At 40.2% G+C, this 23,814-nt stretch overlaps 1 protein-coding gene across 4 annotated transcripts in view; it reads left to right on the forward strand.

The window, feature by feature from the left end:
* The first annotated feature begins 11,139 nt into the window (after nucleotides 1-11,139).
* Nucleotides 11,140-23,814, forward strand: part of COL21A1 (collagen type XXI alpha 1 chain) — a 186,018-nt gene continuing 173,343 nt past the window's right edge. For 3 of the 4 annotated variants that reach the window (XM_060308277.1, XM_070046682.1, XM_070046683.1), the window contains exon 1: nucleotides 11,463-11,599. The gene's annotated coding sequence lies outside the window, so the exon portion shown is untranslated. Of the gene's footprint in view, nucleotides 11,168-11,462; nucleotides 11,600-23,814 lie in introns of those variants that run through there. The other variant, XM_060308278.2, reaches the window with a different exon arrangement.

Consider the following 23,814-nt stretch of genomic DNA (forward strand, 5'->3'; position numbering starts at 1 on the left):
ATTAAATATGGTCAAAGTGACCTTTATAAAAAGCATATGGGGGACTTACCTGGTGGTCCAGTTGTTAAGACTTCACCTTCTAATGTAGGGGTGAGGGTTTGATCCCTGGTTGGGGATCTTACCACATGCCTCGGGGCCAAAAAAACCAAAACATAAAACAGAAGCAATATTGTAACAAATTCAATAAAGACTTAAAAAAAATGGTCCACATCAAAAAATCTTAAAAAAAAAATCTTAAAGCATTTGGAATGAAACAGAATTAAAATTTAAGAGACTGAGTGCTGAGTCATTTACCTGGGGAAAAAATGCAAGTTGGATAATAAATGACTGATGATGACAGAAAAAATGTCTAGGGATTATTAGTATGAATTGGGAAGCTAACAGTATAGGATTGTTTTTCTTTTTGAAAGCAAGCAGCATACTGTGGGATGTCTTCTCCAAGTCATCACTGATAATTTTCTGTGTGAATTATTACTTGGGGACTTAGGCAGCACTTGAAGAAATCTCAGAGGCGTGCTAAAAAAATGACTGGAGGAATAAAAATATGACCTTTAAGAAAAGTTAAAGAGGAAAAAAGAAAGAAGATGGCGGAAGAGTAAGACGCGGAGATCACCTTCCTCCCCACAGATACACCAGAAATACATATACACGTGGAACAACTCCTACTGAACACCTACTGAACGCTGGCAGAAGACCTCAGACCTCCCAAAAGGCAAGAAACTCCCCACGTACCTGGGTAGGGCAAAAGAAAAAAGAATAAACAGAGACAAAAGAATAGGGACGGCACCTGCACCAGTGGGAGGGAGCTGTGAAGAGGGAAAGGTTTCCACACACTAGGAAGCCCCTTCGCGGGCGGAGACTGCGGGTGGCGGAGGGGGGAAGCTTCGGAGCCACAGAGGAGAGCACAGCAACAGGAGTGCGGAGGGCAAAGCAGAGAGATTCCCACACAGAGAATCGGCGCGGACCGGCACTCACCAGGCTGAGAGGCTTGTCTGCTCACCCGCCGGGGCAGGTGGGGCTGGGAGCTGAGGCTCGGGTTTCGGTCGGATGCCGGGAGAGGACTGGGGTTGGCAGCGTGAACACAGCCTGAAGGGGTTAGTGCACCACAGCTAGCCGGGAGGGAGTCCAGGAAAAAGTCTGGACCTGCCGAAGAGGCAAGAGACATTTTCTTCCCTCTTTGTTTCCTGGTGCACGAGGAGAGGGGATTAAGAGCGCTGCTTAAAGGGACTCCAGAGACGGACGCGTGCTGCGGCTAACTGCGCAGATCCCAGAGACGGGCATGAGACGCTAAGGCTGCTGCTGCCGCCACAAAGAAGCCTGTGTGGGAGCACAGGTCACTATCCACACCCCTCTTCCGGGGAGCCTGTGCAGCCTGCCACTGCCAGGGTCCCAGGATCCAGGGACACCTTTCCCGGGAGAATGCACGGCGCACCTCAGGCTGGTGCAACGTAACACCGGCCTCTGCCGCTGCAGGCTTGCACCGCATCAACACCCCTCCTTCCCCCCGGCCTGAGTGAGCCAGAGCCCCCGAATCAGCTGCTCCTTTAACCCCGTCCTGCCTGAGCGAAGAACAGACGCCCTCCGCCGACCTACATGCAGAGGCCGGGCCCAATCCAAAGCTGAGCCCAGGGAGCTATGCGAACAAAGAAGAGAAAGGGAAATCTCTCCCAGCAGCCTCAGAAGCAGCGGATTAAAGCTCCACAATCAACTTGATGTACGCTGCATCTGTGGAATACCTGAATATACAACGAATCATCCCAAATTGAGGAGGTGGACTTTGAGAGCAAGATTTATTATTTTTTCCCCTTTTCCTCTTTTTGTGAGTGTGTATCTGTATGCTTCTGTGTGAGATTTTGTCTGTGTAGCTTTGCTTTCACCATTTGTCCTGGGGTTCTATCCGTCCATTTTTTGTTTTACTTAAAATTTTTTTTTCTTAATAATTATTTTTTAATTTAATAATTTTATTTTAGTCTATCTTATTTTATTTTATCCTCTTTCTTTCTTTCTTTCTAATTTTTCTCCCTTTTATTCTGAGCCGTGTGGATGAAAGGCTCTTGGTGCTGCAACCAGGAGTCTGTGCTGTGCCTCTGAGGTGGGAAAGGACACTGGTCCACAAGAGACCTCCCAGCTCCACATAATATCAAATGGCGAAAATCTCCCAGAGATCTCCATCTCAACAGCAGCACCTAGCTTCACTCAACAACCAGCAAGCTACAGTGCTGGACACCCTATGCCAAACAACTAGCAAGATAGGCACACAACACCACCCATTAGCAGAGAGGCTGCCTAAAATCATAATAAGTCCACAGACACCCCAAAACACACCACCAGAGGTGGACCTGCCCACCAGAAAGACAAGATCCAGCCTCATCCACCAGAACACAGGTACTAGTTCCCTCCAGCAGGAAGCCTACACAACCCACTGAACCAACTTTAGCCACTGGGGACAGACACCAAAAACAACAGGAACTACGAACTTGCAGCCTGCAAAAAGGAGACCCCAAACACAGTAAGATAAGCAAAATGAAAAGACAGAGAAACACACAGCAGATGAAGGAGCAAGATAAAAACCCACCAGACCTAACAAATGAAGAAGAAATAGGCAGTCTACCTGAAAAAGAATTCAGAATAATGATAGTAAAGATGATCCAAAATCTTGGAAATAGAACAGAGAAAATGCAAGAAACATTTAACAAGGACCTAGAAGAACTAAAGATGGAACAAGCAACGATGAACAACACAATAAATGAAATTAAAACTACTCTAGATTGGACCAATAGCAGAATAACTGAGGCAGAAGAATGGATAAGTGACGTGGAAGATAAAATAGTGGAAATAACTACTGCAGAGCAGAATAAAGAAAAAAGAAGGAAAAGAACTGAGGACGGTCTCAGAGACCTCTGGGACAACATTAAACGCACCAACATTCGAATTATAGGGGTTCCAGAAGAAGAAGAGATAAAGAAAGGGACTGAAAATATTTGAAGAGATTATAGTTGAAACTTCCCTAATATGGGAAAGGAAATCAAGTCCAGGAAGCACAGAGAGTCCCATACAGGATAAATCCAAGGATAAACACTCCAAGACACCTATTAATCAAACTGTCAAAAATTAAATACAAAGAAAGCATATTAAAAGCAGCAAGGGAAAAACAACAAATAACACACAAGAGAATCCCCATAAGGTTAACAGCTGATCTTTCAGCAGAAACTCTGCAAGCTAGAAGGGACTGGCAGGACATATTTAAAGTGATGAAGGAGAAAAACCTGCAGCCAAGATTACTCTACCCATCCAGGATCTCGTTCAGATTTGATGGAGAAATTAAAACCTCTACAGACAAGCAAAAACTGAGAGAGTTCAGCACCACCAAACCAGCTTTACAACATATGCTAAAGGAACTTCTCTAGGCAAGAAACACAAGAGAAGGAAAAGACCTACAATAACAAATCCAAAACAATTAAGAAAATGGGAATAGGAATATACATATCAATAATTACCTTAAATGTAAATGGATTAAATGCTCCTACCAAAAGACACAGACTGGCTGAATGGATACAAAAACAAGACCCATATATATACTGTCTACAAGAGACCCACTTCAGACCTAGAGACACATACAGATTGAAAGTAAGGGGATGGAAAAAGATATTCCATGCAAATGGAAACCAAAAGAAAGCTGGAATAGCAATACTCGTATCAGACAAAATAGACTTTAAAATAAAGACTATTAGAATAGACAAAGAAGGACACTACATAATGATGAAGTGATCGATTAAAGAAGAAGATATAACAATTGTAAATATTTATACACCCAACATAGGAGCACCTCAATACATAAGGCAAATACTAACAGCCATAAAAGGGGAAATCAACAGTAACACATTCATAGTAGGGGACTTTAACACCCCACTTTTACCAATGGACAGATCATCCAAAATGAAAATAAATAAGGAAACACAAGCTTTAAATGATACATTAAATAAGATGGACTTAATTGATATTTATAGGACATTCCATCCAAAAACAACAGAATACACATTTTTCTCAAGTGCTCATGGAAAATTCTCCAGGATAGATCGTATCTTGGGTCAAAAATCAAGCCTTGGTAAATTTAAGAAAATTGAAATTGTATCAGGTATCTTTTCTGACCACAATACTATGAGACTAGATATCAATTACAGGAAAAGATCTGTAAAAAAATACAAACACATTGAGGCTAAACAATACACTACTTAATAACGAAGTGATCACTGAAGAAATCAAAGAGGAAATCAAAAAATCCCTAGAAACAAATGACAATGGAGACACGCCGACCCAAAACCTATGGGATGCAGCAAAAGCAGTTATGAGGGAAGTTTATAGCAATACAATCCTACCTTAAGAAACAGAAAACATCTCAAATAAACAACGTTACACCTAAAGCAATTAGAGAAAGAAGAACAAAAAAGAAACCAAAGTTAGCAGAAGGAAAGAAATCATAAAGATCACATCAGAAATAAATGAAAAAGAAGTGAAGGAAACGATAGCAAAGATCAATAAAACTAAAAGCTGTTTTTTTGAGAAGATAAAGTTGATAAACCATTAGCCAGACTCATCAAAAAAAAAAGGGAGAAGACTCAAATCAATAGAATTAGAAATGAAAAAGGAGAAGTAAAAACTGACCCTGCAGAAATACAAAAGATCATGAGAAATTACTACAAGCAACTCTATGCCAATAAAATGGACAACCTGAAAGAAATGGACAAATTCTTAGAAATGCACAACCTTCCAAGACTGAACCAGGAAGAAATAGAAAATATGAACAGACAAATCACAAGCGCTGAAATTGAAACTGTGATTAAAAATCTTCCAACAAACAAAAGCCCAGGACCAGATGGCTTCACAGGCGAATTCTATCAAACATTTAGAGAAGAGCTAACACCTATCCTTCTCAAACTCTTCCAAAATATAGCAGAGGGAGGAACACTCCCAAACTCATTCTACGAGGCCAACATCACCCTGATACCAAAACCAGACAAAGATGTCACAAAGAAAGAAAACTACAGGCCAATATCACTGATGAACATAGATGCAAAAATCCTCAACAAAATACTAGGAAACAGAATCCAACAGCATATTAAAGGGATCATACACCATGACCAAGTGGGGTTTATTCCAGGAATGCAAGGATTCTTCAATATACGCATATCAATCAACGTGATACACCATATTAACAAATTGAAGGAGAAAAACCATATGATCATCTCAATAGGCGCAGAGAAAGCTTTCGACAAAATTCAACGCCCAGTTATAAAAGCTCTCCAGAAAGCAGGCATAGAGGGAACTTTCCTCAACATAATAAAGGCCATATGTGACAAGCCCACAGCCAACATCATCCTCAATGGTGAAAAACTGAAAGCATTTCCACTAAGATCAGGAAGAAGGCAAGGTTGCCCACTCTCACCACTCTTATTCAACATAGTTTTGGAGGTTTTAGCCACAGCAGTCAGAGAAGCAAAGGAAATAAAAGGAATCCAAAGCAGAAAAGAAGAAGTAAAGCTGTCACTGTTTGCAGATGATATGATACTATACATAGAGAATCCTAAAGATGCTACCAATGCTAATCAATGAATTTGGTAAAGTAGCAGGATACAAAATTAATGCACAGAAATCTCTGGCATTCCTATCCACTAATGATGAAAAATCTGAAAGTGAAATCAAGAAAACACTCCCATTTACCATGGCAATAAAAAGAATAAAATATCTATGAATAAACCTACCTAAGGAGACAAAAGACCTGTATGCAGAAAATTATGACACTGATGAAAGAAATTAAAGATGATACAAATAGGTGGAGAGATATACCATGTTCTTGGATTGGAAGAATCAACATTGTGAAAATGACTCTACTACCCAAAGCAATCTACAGATTCAATGCAATCCCTATCAAACTACCACTGGCATTTTTCACAGAACTAGAACAACAAATTTCACAATTTGTATGGAAACACAAAAGACCGCGAATAGCCGAAGCAATCTTGAGAATGACAAACGGAGCTGGAGGAATCCAGCTCCCTGACTTCAGACTATACTACAAAGCTACAGTAATCAAGACAGTATGGTACTGGCACAAAAACAGAAATATAGATCAATGGAACAGGATAGAAAGCCCAGAGATAAACCCATGCACATATGGTCAGCTTATCTTTGATAAAGGAGGCAGGAATGTACAGTGGAGAAAGGACAGCCTCTTCAATAAGTGGTGCTGGGAAAACTGGACTGGTACATGTAAAAGTATGAGATTAGAACAGTCCCTAACACCATACACAAAAATAAGCTCAAAATGGATTAAATACCTAAATGTAAGACGAGAAACTTTCAAACTCTTAGCGTAAAACATAGGCAGAACACTGTGTGACATAAATCACAGCAAGATCCTTTTTGACCCACCCCCTAGAGAAATGCAAATAAAAATAAACAAATGGGACCTAATGAAACTTAAAAGCTTTTGCACAGCAAAGGAAACCATAAACAAGACGAAAAGACAACCCTCAGAATGGGAGAAAATATTTACAAATGAAGCAACTGACAAAGGATTAATCTCCAAAATTTACAGGCAGCACATGCAGCTCAATAACAAAAAAACAAACAACCCAATCTAAAGATGGGCAGATGACCTAAACAGACATTTCTCCAAAGAAGATATACAGATTGCCAAGAAACACATGAAAGAATGCTCAACATCATTAATCATTAGAGAAATGCAAATCAAAACTACATTGAGCTATCATCTCACACCGGTGAGAATGGCCATCATCAAAAAATCTAGAAACAGTAAATGCTGGAGAGGGTGTAGAGAAAAGGGAACCCTCTTGCACTTCTGGTGGGAATGTGTATTGGTACAGCCACTATGGAGAACAGTATGGAGGTTCCTTAAAAAGCTACAAATAGAACTACCATATGACCCAGCAATTCCACTACTGGGCATATACCCTGAGAAAACCATAATTCAAAAAGAGTCATGTATCAAAATGTTCATTGCAGCTCTATTTACAATAGCCCGGAGATGGAAACAACCTAAGTGTCCATCATCGGATGAATGGATAAAGAAGATGTGGCACATATATACAATGGAATATTACTCAACCATAAAAAGAAACAAAATTGAGTTATTTGTAGTGAGGTGGATGGACCTAGAGTCTGTCATACAGAGTGAAGTAAGTCAGAAAGAGAAAGACAAATACCGTATGCTAACACATATATATGGAATCTAAGGAAAAAAATGTCATGAAGAACCTAGGGGTAAGACGGGAATAAAGACACAGACCTACTAGAGAATGGACTGTAGGATATGGGGAGGGGGAAGGGTAAGCTGTGACAAAGTGAGAGAGTGCCATGGACATATATACACTACCAAATGTAAAATAGATAGCTAGTGGGAAGCAGCCACATAGCAAAGGGAGAGCAGCTCGGTGCTTTGTGACCACCTGGATGGGTGGGATAGGGAGGGTGGGAGGGGGGGAGACGCAAGAGGGAGGAGATATGGGAACACATGTATATGTATCACTGATTCACTTTGTTATAAAGCAGAAACTAACACACCATTGTAAAGCAATTATACTCCAATAAAGATGTAAAAAAGAAAAGTTAAGGAACTGGGATTATTAGAGTTTTTAGTAAAATATATTAAATAACTTCAATATTTTCAAACATTTCTCATTCTTTCTTTATCTCTGTCTCTCTCTCCCCACCCCCCCACAGACACACACAGATGCACACACACAGAGACACATACACAGAGACATAGTGACACACACACCCATTGGAACTTGAAACAATTATTTTGTTATATATTGATATATTAACGTCAAAGTTAATGGAAATTGAACTCTTTATTACCTATCCCAGCCTGTTACTAACAATTTCTATTAAGAATTCAGGGACTTGTAGAATCCTATTGATCAGACTCTATTTCCACGTTTTAATCGTAACTCAAAGGAAAACCAGTCCTGAATATGTACTTTCACTTCAGATACAAAATTTCAGTCATAGATGAATGAACCAACAAAACATTTATTTTCCTTCTACTTTTGAAAATGGCCGTGTATAAATGACTCCAACACAGAGGCCAACCATGTCTCCACTTCCTTCTTCACTGGGAGAACTAGAATGAATCATCTTTTGAAGAGTTTCTGTGGGAAAAGGCCTCACAATAAATCATTGGTTAGAAATAGGCTAGTTTCTCACTTCTATGTTAAGGTTTAAATCTGAGGAAAGTTGAATTTGTCTGTCAGCCTCACAATAAAAATATAAGAAATTGTGACCCAAACCCTGGGGAACATGAATCATTCAGTGTTCTCTTGGCCAGGAACACTTGGGACTCTGAAATTGAGGAAGAAAGAAGCTATAAAATAGAAAGATTATCTCCAAACTCTCTTGGACTGCACTTTTGTGTATACTTGTAATTTTCATTCTTGCATCTTTACCTGGCAATGTGAGGGTCTTATAGTTGGATCTAAGAACATGCCCTCAGAAATAAAACATGCAGATAATCGAACCCAACTAGAATATAAGTCAAATTTCCTTGGGTTTTTAAAGTGGCTTACAAAAATATCCATTATTGGTGCTTGGGTTTTTAAGGGGACTTATAAAAATATCCATATTGGTGCTAAGCTGTGATATTAAGCTTTGATAGTATTTAAAGTTATAACTGTAAGCAGGACTTAGACATTCTGTTTTCTTAAGGGTCTTTCATCTCCAGAATTGCTTTGGGTGTTCAATTTAGGGCTCTTGCAGTTGACAGCAACAGAAACCCAAGCCAAATGAGCATAATGAACACAAAAAGGGTTTACCCAGAAGTAAGGCTAGTTTCAGGACCCTTGGGCTTTTTGCATTAGTTTCATTCCTTTGTGCGGTAAATATTTGTTTGTACTTCTCATGGGAATGCATTTTGCTATCCAGGTCTTCATATTGGAAAATTATTAAATATTCATTGATATGACCCATGAAGAAACATATTTACATGACAACGGACTCTAACAGGAATGTCTGAATTAATGGATGAGGGAATGTGGGAAACGGTGAACATTCCGAGATGTTTATGTCTTCCCTGAATTCAGTAGGATTCAGTTATTGAATGAAGGCATTTATTTTCTTCTGATTTGTATTTTACTTTATTAAAAAAAAATTAAATTGGAGTATAGTTGATTCACAATGTTGTGTTATTTCCTGCTGTACAGCAAAGTGAATCAGTTATACACAGAAATATATCCACTCTTTTTTAGATTCTTTTCCCATGTAGGCCATTACACAGTACTGAGTAGAGTTCCCTGTGCTATACAGTAGGTCCTTATTAGTTATTTATTTTATATATAGTGTATATATATCAATCCCAATCTCCCAATTTACCCCTACCTCTCTTACCCGCTGGTAACCATAAGTTTGTTTTCTACATCTGTAACTCTATTTCTGTTTTATAGATAAGTTCACTTTTACCCTATTTTAGATTCCTCATAGCGATATTGTACAATATTTGTCTTTGTCTGACTTACTTCACTCAGTATGACAATCTCTGTTCCAACCATGTTGCTGCAAATGGCATTATTTCATTCTTTTTTATGGCTGAGTAATATATCATTGTATATATGTACCACATCTTCTTTATCCATTCAACTGTCCATGGACATTTAAGTTGCTTCCATGTCCTGGCTATTGTAAATAGTGCTGCAGTGAACATTGGGGTGCATGTATCTTTTCAAATTCTGGTTTTCTCTGGATATATGCCCAGGAGTGGGATTGCTAGATCATATGGTAGCTCTATTTTTAGTTTTCTAAGGAACCTCCATACTGTGCTCCATAGTGGCTGTACCAATTTAACAGCATAGGAGGGTTCCCTTTTCTCCACACCCTCTCTAACATTTATTTTTGTAGATTTGTTTGTAGATTTTTTGATGATGGCCATTCTGACATGTGTGAGGTGGTACCTACAATGAGGTATTTGATTTGCATTTCTCTAATAATTTGTGATGTTGAGCATATTTTCATGTGCTTACATAGGCAGGACACACTTTGATATAAATTAGAGCAAGATCCTTTTCAATCCACCTCCTAGTGTAATGAAAATAAAAACAAAAATAAACAAATGGGCCCCAATTAAGCTAAAAAGTTTTTGTCCAGCAAAAGAAACCATAAACAAAATGAAAAGACAACACTCAGAATGGGAGGAAATATTTGCAGAAGAAGCAACCAATGAGGGATTAATATCCAAAATATACAAACAGCTCAATATCAAAAAAACAAACAACCCAATCAAAAAATGGGTGGAAGATCTAAATAGACATTTCTCCAAAGAAGACATACTGATGGCTAAAAATGAAGGCATTTCTTTGTGAAGGTTCTCCCCTGGGGAGAAATTAATTCACACATTCATTCAGCCCAGATTTATTGAGCACCTACTATATTCCAGGTGTGGGTCTAGCTGCAGAGGATAAAGCTGGGAGCAAGACCAATTCCCTGTCCTCTTAGAGCTCACCTTGAGACAGATGCAAGACACAAGAATGACTTGTTAGTAAAATTTCAGATAGAGATCTGTTGAAAATAAAGTGCGGTGAGGGGATGGGAATGGTTGTGAGTGGCTCCGTCTGGAGGGGGGCAGGAAGAACTTTCTGGAAGGGACATTTGTGACATGAATGAAGAGAAGCAGGCACCTGTAATAAGGTCTGGGACAGAGTTTTGGAGGCAGAAGAAATAGCAAGTGAGACTAGAACTCACTGCTGTGGATAAGGAAGGGCAAAAAGTCCCATGGGGGGCGGGGCGGAGCAGCGTGAGAAGTGGGGCGAGTGATGGGTAAGAGCCAGCTGGGGCCAGAGCACGTTGGCGGGGAGGGGAGGGCGGCGGGTCTAAGCGCATGATTGTTAAAGAACTTTCTGGCTGCTCTGTGACCGATGGACTAAAAGGGGCAGAGCGTAGAGCATCCCCTTATCGGTCACCTTATTCCAGACCTTCCCTGTCACTCCTACGTCCTCGAAGGTAACTGCCTATTTGAACATGAACTTCCCCTCAGGTTTTCCGGCAGCTTAGGTCAAAGGCAGGTCCACCAGTCAGCTGCTGGGCGGACCAAGTGACTGACCCTAGAGTCCAGAGGCCGGGCAGGGGACCTCCTTGGATCCACGCAGGTGATGCTCTCAAGGTCCTGCCTCCCGTCGTCGCCCTCGTTCTTTCCATCTCTGGGTGGTCTTGACCTCTCCTCCTTCCCCGGAGTGCCTCAGCCTGCTTCTCCCCAGTCCTAGCGGGAGGAGAGCTAAGCTGACTTCTACCAGGGTTCCCTAGGAGCTTGCACTGAGGATCCAGATCCAAAACCCACCCTCTGGCCGCTGCCCTCGGAAAGGGGGGGGGGGGTGGGGGCGCGAACCTTATCTCGGGCTCCGCCTCCAGGGGCCGGGAGTGTCCCTCGCGCGCTGCACCGGCCGCTGCGGGCAGACAGACTCCGGGCTCCGGGAGGGCTGCTGATCCGCTCTAGCCCAGGTCGTGTTCAGGCCGCGACCGTTCACTCCCGGGACACCCCGGGCCCACGGAGCGCGTAGCGGCTGCGACGGCACCCCTGACAAGGGACGCGCGCCAGGTAAGGTGGTACCTCCTCCTCCAGTGTCCTCGCCCGAATGACAAACAGGGGACTTCAGGCTGGCCCTCTCGCGGCTGAAGTTTCCAGTTTGCACTCCCGAGGGTGCAGTTTCTTCCCGTGCGCGCGGAGGCGGTGGGTGAGCTGCGAGGTAGAATCCGCGCCCAGGCTGGAGGCTGGGACGCAGGATTTGTCTGGCAAGGTTACTGGGTGGTCATATAATCTTGGGAGCCTGTCTGGGTTCTGATTTCTGTTTGGAGTGTTTGGCCTCTGGGAATGAATAATGCGCGGTGATTTACACCCCTAAGCTCAACCCCCTGGTCCTCGGTCGGTCTTTCTGGAAGGGGCTCTGTTGTCCACACGTGGGGCGCGAGCGCACGGGGCGGTGGGCTGCGCGGTGCCCCCGAGGCTCTTTGAGGCTGCTGCCCAGGAAGCTCACTCAGGGGAGCTTAAAAAAATCTGGTGCTGCGGCAGCACCCGGATCAACTAAATCAGAATCTCCAGGAGTGGGGCTCAAAACTTCCCAGGTGATTGCTAGGTGGAGTAGTTTGGGAACCAGTGAGTGAGGGCCGTGGTTTTCCAAGGAAGGAGTGGGAGGGTTTCTGGACAGCAGCGGCAGCGTCACCTGGGAACTTTTAGAAATGCAAAATCTGGGGCCCGCCAAGGAGGCCTAGACCTCCTGAATCTGAAACTATGGAGATAGGGACCCAGCCCTTTGTTTTTTCTTGGACCGTGCAGGTGATGCTAGCACTTGCTCACTTTTGAGAACTCAGGGCTGGATCTCAGTGGAGGGAAGGGCAGACACCTTCGAATTCCCCTTCAGAGGGAGGAGGGAACAGATCCGTTTTCAGAAAATCTTGGGTATTCATCAGTAGGATTTTGCCCATATTAAAAAAAAAAAATACTGTGGACTTTGGAGGATCCTATAAAGGGCAGAGACTTAGCCATCATCTCGAGCAATTTTTTGTCATAGAGAACTTTTTCTTTTTTTTTTTTTAGAGTTGAAGCCAAAGAAGAAATGTACCTAAGAATCTCCTGGCTGTAATAACATGAATGTTTGGCCCCTGATTCGATGCTCCCCATCACCCCTGTCATCAGTGCATGCTACAAGGCTCATATAAAGTATTTTTTAAAAAAGCAATTGGAGGTTTCAGGGATTCATGCCAATTCTCCAGAGTGAAAGGGAATTCAGCATTGCAGGTCTATGTACTCTCTGAGTGGCTCCTTTTTTTTCTTTTTTTTTTTTTAAAGGATCTTTTTTTTTTTTTTTTTTAGATGTTGGGGGTAGGAGTTTATTAATTAATTTATTTATTTTTGCTGTGTTGGGTCTTCGTTTCTGTGCGAGGGCTTTCTCTAGTTGTGGCAAGCGGGGGCCACTCTTCATCGCGGTGCGCGGGCCTCTCACTATCGCGGCCTCTCTTGTTGCGGAGCAAAGGCTCCAGACGTGCAGGCTCAGTAGTTGTGGCTCACGGGCCTAGTTGTTCCGCGGCATGTGGGGTCTTCCCAGACCAGGGCTCGAACCTGTGTCCCCTGCATTAGCAGGCAGATTCTCAACCACTGTGCCACCAGGGAAGCCCTCCTTTTTTTTCTTTTAACAGAGATCTGAGATTTCAAAACTTTGGCGAAAAAAAATTCCAGCTCTTCCTAAGTCTTTATTACAGAAATAGAATGACTTTGCAAATAGGCTTAAATGGATTCAAAAATCTGACGTTGGATAAAAAAGCTAGAATAGGCATGACTGTGGTCCTAGAACATGTGTACTGGGTGAACACTGCTCAGTGTACAGAGACTTCCTGTGCAGAGAACATTTATTTTCCGTGCCAATTTGTTATGAGGTAGAGAGACCTTTAAGGGACAGGTCCTAAGCTTGTGTTTAGATGCTGGGGGGAAATATAGGTAGTGGTGAGGACTAGGAGCCTGGATCTGAGGCCCAAGCTGCAGGTTCAAGACCTACTCTTCTGCCTCTCTGTACTCTGGGGCAGTGGCATAACTCTGCGAGCCTCACTTTCCTCATCTGTAAAATGGGGACTGCAGTAGTACAATGCATACTTCATAATTCTCATGTTGTCAGAGTTAAAGGAAATAATGCTTCCAGCATAGTCAATGAAATATTTATTAGCTCAAAATATGCACACACACACACACACACACACACTTAAAACAAAACAAAAACCTAATCCCCAAACACTTTGGAATGAAAACTGTGTTGATAACATGGTCGCATATTTTATCTACACATATTTACATACCAACCTCACCCTTAGAATTTACAGTTTTTCCTTCTTACTAGAATGTGAACATATGGATGTCCTCCAATTATCTTCCTAATTTTATTACATGTTTTATATAGAAATTTTTAGAAAAATATTTTTAGTAGATTATCTTCAAGTCAACAGCGCAGTTATGTATCTACTCATTGTCTGTGGTAAAGAATTTTACCATCTGGTGGAATTTATAATCTAGTCACATTCAGATATAAATAGTCTTAAAATCTGGCTCTCCAGAGTATCATTCCTTATAAAAGAAAATTCAAATGGTAGGCATGGCATGCTGTATCCCCCAAGAGAACCAGTTTAGAAGTACTATCTGGTGTTTCCTAGGTAATTAAGAGGGAGAAAGAAATGAAACCTTATTCAATTACATCGAGGTTTGTTCAAGATAATGTAAAAGAAAGCAAATTGAGGACACATCAAGGGCTAAACTGGCAAAAAGGATAGGTGAGGTAGTTCAAGTGTCCTTTTCCTCCTTAAATGCAATAATTTCAAAATGCTTCAAAACCACATACAGAAAAAGCAGTTTGATTGGAACTGATCTGGATGATCCTCTTAGGACCAAATAGTTCTAGTAAAAAAAAAAATTATGGGTATTAATTCCAAAAAAGATGCCAAATGATTCTGTACTTTGAAATGAGTCTTGATTCACCTTTAATTTCAGTTATAAATTGAATATTAGATTTCTAACTTAGGGTGCCTTTTTAGGACTCATCTCCCATCTTTAAATGTAAGAGGTTGTACCCTTGCAGTTTCCAATCTTCTGTGACTTCTAGAAGACAAAACATAATGCAAGTTTCAGCATATAAACATCTTAGTAACTCCTCCATTCAGGAAATCAGGTCTTCATTAGGACACTTTTAAAATTACAATGTAATATTATTAAATTCAATATAATAAGAATGTAAGGTTATTAAATTAAATGTAATTACAATTTAATGTAAGTAGGGTTTTCTCTTAGGCTCACTATGTATTGAAATGAGGAGTGCCTCTGGGCATGAAAAGGGAAGATCAGAGGCACCTCTCTTGATGGAAAAAATGAAGGCGTGTGGAAGCCAGTATCCTGGATAATTTAACTGAAGAGCTGAGCATCTGTGATGTCGCAATTCAGCGACAAGATGTGGCGGCCCAGTGAGTGGTCAATTAGGAATGATCACTACTGCAATGCCCCACAATGATTTTGTGATTCTCCACTTGAAGCCACAAATCCTGGGGCAGAGATAATCAAAAACAAGTTAGCTAATTGCATTTATTTTTCATAATTTGGCTCACTTGGAAAGATCTTGATGGCTTTCATTTCAGTGCATTTATTTTGAGGGCCCCATTTGTTCCAAAGTTGATGGTTTTACCACTAAGGCCAATCTGGAAAGTCTTGTGAGTAAAAACAAATCACAGGAAAGGGCTATATGTTTTTATTTTGTATTTATTATCTTTGGATTATATTTCTCAGCATGCAGTAGTAATTCTTTAGTTTGATTCATTAGCATTCTTGTGGGAAACAAGTTGAAATATTTATTTCTGGCAAGTGATCCAGTCTCACACAAAGAGAATTAGCCATGGAGGCTGAGTTCTCGAACTTTCTCCATCTCATGGTAAAGGACACTCACTCTCAATCCAAAATGCTAAGCCTTGAATCCTGACTCTGTCACTTACTAGTTGTTTGAACCCGGACAAGTTGCGTAACCTTTCCTTACTTCCGTTTCCTCATTAGTAAAATTGGGGTAATGGTACCTACATCAGTGGGATTATCATGAGGAGTCAATGAGTTAATGTCTCTAACGTTCTACCAACAGTGCCTGGCTCACAGTCAAAGCTTAATAGGAATTTGCTATTCTTTCACCTTGGACGTTAATAAATAGTTTAAGCTGAAGCTCTCTTTTCTCTTTTCACCTCTGAAAATTGGATCCTGAAAAGGCAGTCCTAATTTACGTTATGTTCATTTGATGCTTTTTCTGTTTTAGCTAGTGGGAGAATTTGCTTCTGAATAAGTGAAGTCCTTCAAGTTTCTCAGAAAATAATACAAGCTTTTGAACAACATTCTAAAGCTTCCCAAATGCTGCTGCTGCTGGCTTGAGACCACACTTTGAGAATCACTGCTTCACTCCACAAGTTCCCAAACTGGACTGCACACTGGAATTACCTGAGATCAGTGTTCTAGCATGTTGATCCTCAAACTGATTAAAAAGTTAATCAGTTGGGTTAATTTATTGTGAAAGTAGTAATCATGTGCTTTGAAAAAGAGAGGCTGTGTAACAGTACACATTAACTGTATACATGGAATTCCCGTATACTGATAGAATTTTTAGGGATATTAGAATTTGTTTAATCTAAATGAGGAAACAGGGTCTTGGAGACCTCATTCTTGGCTAAGGGCTCAGGAATAGTCAGTGGTGGCACCAGATGACAACAGGTTTCCTGTGTTCTACTCTGTACATTTTTCATTCAACTACCCTGTCTTCTGAAAACAGGTAATGTGACAGAAGCACATAATCCAAGATAGGGTGTCCTGGGAATGCTACTCACCTACCTGTCTCCCTTGACCGAGTTTGATTTCAGGGTTATTAATTGAAAAGCTTTTCTAAATGAAAAACCACTGACACCAATATGGCCAACTTGTAAGAAAATAAACCTATAGCTATCAATTGTGAAAAGGATGATTTTTTTTCCACTAAGTTTACCATTTCTAAGGATTCAACTGAGTTTTACCTCTTTGCTGTTTCTTTAGCGTTTTGGCTTTTACTAATGAAAAACTCAGAGATGTCTTTGAAAATTTCAGGAAACATTGAGAATTTTCTCAAGTCCAAGTTTGGTGACCTTCTGGGAATCCTGCCAGTTGCTTGTGTTTGATTCACTGTATAATTTTTGTTTTGACTTGTCTTGTTTTGATCTAGGTCAATATAGCCATGATTGCAGTGTTATGTTACCCGTTAACTGTTTGATTTTACAGTTATTGGTGTCAAGAAGAAAAGATTAAGGACCAACAATATTTTCTTTTTAAATTCAAAGTGAAAAGAAGTTCTAGTGAAGTTTGAGCTTTATAGGAAGTTCTTCTAAATATATTTTTCAGAAATTTAGTCTTTTAACTTTTTATTAGGTAAATAAAAACAAACACTCGGAATATATGTCTTATATTTTTATGTTAACTTTCAAATCCACATGTGATTCAATGATTGAAACAACTTATTGAATTACATACTTTTAGAAATGGTAAACCTTGCTGTTTATGTATTTTTCTACTTTATTAGGAAGAGAGAGTTTGATTCTACCTTGAGGTCATGTCTAGGCACATACCAGTACCCAGAATTAGATAGAATGTTAAAGATAAGGCAGGGAGGAACATTCTTTGTAAGTGTTCAGCCAATTATCACATAGCGCTGAAGTGCCTACCCAGTGCTTGGCTATCCCAGGGGGATTCAGAGAAGTTGCTATGTTCGGTTTAGTAAGTCTATTAATAGCCAATTGGCAGTTTTCTTTTTTAAATGAAAAAATCCCTTTAATATATTATATAAAAATAACATTTTGTACATATTTTTAAGTGAAAAAATGTATAAGGCAAAAATGGTTTTGATTTAAATTTAGAAAAATCAGCAAGCATGGCATGATGTGTCACTTTGTTTCTTCTCAAATCATTTTTGATTCCCATTTAACATAATGTCCTGAAACAATCTTTAGAAAGGGTTGAATATGAATTAAAAAAAATCTCTTGAAATACAGTTGATTTATAATGTTGTGTTACTTTCAGTTGTACAGCACAGTGATTCAGTTATGTATATGTTCTTTTTTAGATTCTTTTCCATTATAGGTTATTACAAGATATTGAGTATAGTTCCCTGTGCTATACAGTAAATCCTTGTTTATTTTATATATAGTAGTGTGTATCTGTTAATCCCAAACTCCTAATTTATCCCTCCCCCCTTTTCCCCTTTGGTAGTCATAAGTTTGTTTTCTATGTCTGTGGGCCTATGTCTGTTTTGCAAAATAAGTTCACTTGTATCATTTTTTTTTAGATTTCACATATAAGTGATATCATATGATATTTGTCTTTTGCTGTCTTACTTCACTTAGTATGATAATCTCTAGGGCCATCCATGTTGCTGCAAATGGCATTATCACATTCTTTTTTATGGCTGAATAATACTCCATTGTGTATACACCACATCTTCTTTATCCATTGATATACGCACCCTAATGTTCAGAGTAGCACTATTTACAATAGCCAAGACATGGAAGCAACCTAAGTCTCCATCGGCAGATGAGTATGATTTGAATTTGTATCTTGGCAAGAAGTGGAGAGGTTATCCCAGAGAGAGGCACTGCAGAGAAGAGAAACACCCACGATCCTGAGAATGCAGGCAACTCCGTTACCTCCCTGTAGAAACTCCCCCTTTCCCTCGGGCAGTTTGCCTTTCCATCCTTTCACAGTTCCTTCGCTTTTCATTCCCTGTTCAAATCACTTGTTAAACAGCACCTCTGGACTAAGGTTTGAAATGAGAGAGAATAAAAGATGCACTGTGGGGGGCAGTGATGCCACAGTAACTGTCTTAGCTAGAATGGTCTAGGCATTTCCTACTTAGGTCCCTTTGGAATGAGGAGGGAGCGGAGGTGAAAAGTAAAGGTGGGATTCAGAGCTCTTGATGGAATGTGGAGGCACATGGAACGTTATTCAAACTCCTATATATTTAGTGGCAGCAAGCATGTCAGTGTGGAGTGTGAGCAAGGAAGTACCCACAACCTAAGTTATGTGTCATTTCTGTTCTACTGTATGAGTAACGGTATGGTAGAATAGTATTTATATATGAAGTACTAAATAAATAGACACCCTCATTATTTCCAAGAAGGCTATGGACCAGGAAATGGGAAACCTGGTTTCTCATTCCAGCCCACCACCAACTTACTAAGTTGGTAGCTTATCAGAAAAACCTGCAGTAAGAGAGAGCTGAGAAGGTGTGATTGTAAAGGCTTAGTCTTATTTCATTTTGCTGTTCACATATTTTTCTTTTTCTTGGTGAAAAGCACCATTTGAGACCATCATGGAACATGTAAAGAATAGCAGATTAGAGCATCTGTGCCCAGAGTTTAAATCAATGTGGAGTAGCATCCTTTAGGGAATTAGTCTCCTGAGAAATATAGCATTCATTCCTAAAATTCCTATAACAATGTTCTTGAATGTTCACTGAAGATGGACGTTACTGTGAATGAGAAATAATGAAATAACAGATCTTTTTATTTCAAGAAAATTGTATTTTCCTTTTCATGAGGCCTAAACAAATTTTTTTTGGCCTCCATATGGGAATTATGTTAAAAATATTCATTGGTCTTTTCAACACTTGAAAAAAAATTTCTGATTCTTTCTTAATTATGGGTTTTGTAAGGGGAATCATGTTTATATAAGTAATCAAATTACATTTTTGAGCTCAAAATTGCATGTTTCCCAAAATGTTAACAGTTGCATTTGGGAGGTAGCACGATAGATATTTTCTTTCCTGCTTTTCTTTGTTTTCTCTATTTTTTAATACATATGTATTACACTTATAATGCAAAGATAAATGCATAACTACACGCTTTGTAGAAGGAAACATATGAAATGGTAATTTTGAATTCCCATACAAATGAGAGAGAATGATGTTGCAGTGTGATTCATTTATGTTCTTATAATTCACAAAGTACATGTTGTGCCAGATGAACTTTGAAATACCAGACACACTAATAACAGTAAAATCTGGCTAAAATGACACAAGTAATTTTTCTTAAAATCAGAACATCACTTTATTACTCCTTGTGAATGCCAAAAGAATATTATGTACTCTAATACCTTAAAGCCATTGAAGATTATAGCTGAGATTGGGGTGGGCTTTATGTAGTTATGGCTCTGACACTTGGTACGTGTGTGACCTTGTGCATGGTTTTTAACCTTTTAAAGCTTAATTTGCCCATCTGTCAAGAGAGGATCATAGGACCTTCTTCATACTGTGGTCAGGAGGAGTAAATGGAATAATGCACATGAACCCTTTAGTATAGTGCTGGCAGGTAAAGGTCCTCAAATTTGCTCAAATTATTTATTATCATAAGTATTCTCCCTACTTCTAAGCTTGTTCACATGTGTGATTTGGATATCTACCTTGTGAAAAGTGGGTTGCTTCTTCAGATGATGCTATCCTCTGGGCAGCCTGGGTCATGGAGGAGAGGCAAATCCAGATTTTTACCCTTCTCCACTTGTGCTGGGAGATGCAGGGGAGGGTGTCTCCTGAAGCTAGCAGTGTGCTAGGGGTGATGACAGAGGCTTTGGAGAGCAACTCCTATGACTCTAAGTGCTGGAGTCTGGGAGTCTGGCACCCTTTGCCATATGGCACGGTCCCTGGTCACTGCGATTGTTGTGGGAGGTTGAGGGTGTCCTCAGGTCTGTCTTGCAGCTGCAGGTGGTTTTTCATGAGCTCCTGGATTTTAGCAGTTGAAGAGGTCTCTTTGGTCAGGACCCTGGATTGTCTGTCTTAGGCTCTGGGAAAATCAGAAGATCGCTTTGTCTCTGGGCAGAGTTTCAGTACCCATTTCCCTCCTCAGCCAGGGGCCTTTGTGCAGCTGCAGCCCAGACTCTGGTACATCTGTATAGGATATACATTAATTCATCTGTCTGGCAAACAGCTTCTCCAGCTCTTTGTATAGATTAATCTAGATCCTAGGGATGCAGCAAAAATGAGACATGATCCCCATCCTCAAGGACTCACATTCTGTTTGTAAATTTCCCCATGACTGCTTGGTATGTCAGGGTTGGTTGTTATACCCCAGAGCTCCTAACCCTAGTCCAATGTTGCTCCCAGTAGAGTGCTTCAAGGGGGGTGAAGGGGTTGACTTCATATGTTAATTGCTCCCACACCCACTAATCTGAAGGTTTATTATTAGGGTCCCTGGTTGGATCTATGTTTTCCTCAAAACTGCGATGAGTTTTACATATATAACATGCATCAGTAAGTTTCTACAAAGTGTTTAGACTAGGCACATAGTCTACCAATCCAAAAACTAAACTAAGCAAAAGACCATGATGAACTGAATTGAATTGACTGAGGTTTGACAGAAGGAAGTTATGGAGATACTGGGAAAATCAGACTCGATTATTTTTAGACTACACATGTCAGAGTCCTGGAAAAAAGTGTAAATATTTTTGAGCTCTGATTCTTCTCAATTAGTTTATTAAATGAATGTCTGGCCAGTTACCAATATAGGATATTGAGAGCCATTTGTGCATCTGTGTTTCCTTAACTGTGCCTCGAAATAATTTTAATTTTTAGCTGGATAGTGTAATGTCACATCGGACACTTTTTGGCCAGACCTATTACTTCATTAAATGCTAAGCTTGAGTAGGGCAATGATTTTGTGCATTTTAAATGTTTCTACGTTGTCTCGGATAAGGCTGCCAAGTTGAATTCCACATCTTCCTTCTAGTAACCTGCCATGTTTTAGATCTTTGGGCCTAAAGTAGTCTAAGTAAGACTAGTGAAGCAATTATGATTTCATATTTTCAAGCTTGATATGAATACTAATGACTTTAATTTAAAAATAAATGTGTGCATGCTTTCCTCTTTATCCCTTCTTCCAGTTTTTCCCCAAAGATGAGCACATATCATAAAGGTAGCTGCAAGAAGAAACTTTTTCGTTTTCCTTTCTTTCATCATTTTCATATTGCCAAGCCTTAGGCAAGGCCAATCTACTTTACTCCAGACAGTGTCCTCAAGGAATCCGATTGTTACAGGACAGCAATCTTCCCAAAATTCAGTGAAGAGGAGACATAGTCCTGCTTCTCCAGAGTGTAAGACTTTGCTACTATTACTCTAGACTCTAGAGAATTTCAAATTTTGACTTTATTTTTCCTTCAAAATCTTTCTCCTGGGATTTCCACTTTCTCAGAGCTGTCTATTGATATATGCTAAGGCAAAAGGGAAGACGGTGTATTTTATTTTCCGCAAAAGCAGCGAGAATGGGTTTCAGTTTCTATAACCATTGTCTTCATTAGGGAGTTGGGAAGTTTTAAATGCAAAATAAGGAATTTTGATATATCAAGAGGGCAGAGGGGAAACAAGAACTCCCAAGGAAGCTGTTACTGTGTCTTTCATCCCATCACAAGGAGCTGTTGATAACTATAAAAACGTTGATTTTGTGCTATATGGGAAAAAAGTGATGAGTCAGCAAGTTAAATTTCAGTGGCTCCCTGGGTACCGAGCAGACTGAGGTTGGCCGTGGTCCCAGGTTGCTTATGATACGGTTGGGAAATGCACTATTTCAAATATAATTTTGGGGAGCAAATAAGACTCTGTAACTGAGCTCCAAATGGTCTAATAGTGGAGGTAGGCACCTTGGAAGACATGGTCTGTTTTTGTCATGATTTGCTTCATGGAGGATGTATGGCTTGAACCTGCTTTTGAAGTGTGGTTTAGTTTACACACACACCATAGTCAACCTAAATCATAGGGTTGGGAATTATCTTACAAGTAATTGTTGTCTATAATACAAATGTTGTTTATACCAGTGATGCTTGATGTGTTAACCCCCCCTATAACAAAACTGATGAGCACATGATCTCCAGTCTGGTCAGCCTTCCCTGGACACACTGAGTTTTGATTCTTTCTGGCCATTGGTTGCTGAGAAGAAAGGGTGTAGCCCTGTTCTTTTCTCACTGTAGCCCAAGCTAATTTTTGGCAGCCAGCTCACACTAACAACTTCAGTTTATCATTAGCTAAGGACTTTTTGTCTCTTCAGCTCTCCTGCTGTTTGGACAACAGATTCCTTTTAAGCATTCCACAATCCAGATTTTGGATCCCAGGATTTTTATGTGTTTCTTTTGAATTTTGTCTTATTGCCGTTGTCCCATTATTTATCCAGGTGAGATCTTATCCACAGGCTTTCATTCAGTCAGTTAGAGATCTTTCTCAGCTTTGCTTTGTCTAGAAATTTGATTTGCAGGTCATCATTTTCCTCGCTTGAATTGTGAATGACCAATAAACAGGACAGGGCGCATGCCAGAATTCTAAAACATCTCACTAGAAACCTCCTACATCTGCTGTTACTCTCCATGGGGGAGCCATTTGATAAGTTTTATATCCAAATTACATTTATGTGCTTTTACTTTTGAAATACCATTAAGTACAGTATTCTACAGGTCATACTGTACAGCACAGAGAACTCTACTCAGTATTCTGTAATAACCTATATGGGAAAAGAATCCGAAAAGGAATGAGTATATGTATATATATAACTGAATCACTATGCTATACACCTGAAACTAACACAACATTGTAAATCAAATATACTCCAATAAAATTTTTAAAAAATTAAAAAAAAATGAAATGAAAAAAAAGTACAGGTCTGTTTGATGTGATTTATTCTTGGCACTTGACAAACATCGTGTAATGTTTAGGACTCATTCCTTTTGTAAGTTTTTGTAAGTGCGTGCTCACAAACAGGAGTGAGGCTTAGAATATCTAGCAACCAGAAAAGCCAGGGCATCAGCCTCCCAGCTTGGGCACAGGGCAGTCAGAAAAGATGGCAGGGCAGCACTGCTTCCTGCCAGCTGACACTGTTTTAAACCCTCAGCCTTGGGGGTTTACCAGAGGCATATGTGCTCTTGACCTTCAGAGCTATTTCTTTTCTCCTCTCTTTAAGTTCCTGATGTTTATTACTGAGACCCTGAGCACTGGTTTATATTTCACAAATTAAGATGTGTTGTGAAAGAGGCTTAGAACTGAGAATGGGTATGGCTTGTTTAAGGAGCTTGATGGGAAGAGAGGGCTTAGAGTGGGGAGAGTAGGAAATGAGATATTTTGGTACGAGGGGCCTGGAGCCCTTCCATAGAAAGCGGTCACTGAAGCAGTGAGGGTGTCTTTGTTTCTGGGCAAGGGGCAGTGGCCAATTGGCTGAGCACAGATCTGTTAATCACAGGCCAAAAAGAAAAAGTCCAGA

This window comes from Globicephala melas, chromosome 11 (genome assembly GCF_963455315.2).
Source record: "Globicephala melas chromosome 11, mGloMel1.2, whole genome shotgun sequence".
Lineage (NCBI taxonomy): Eukaryota > Metazoa > Chordata > Mammalia > Artiodactyla > Delphinidae > Globicephala > Globicephala melas.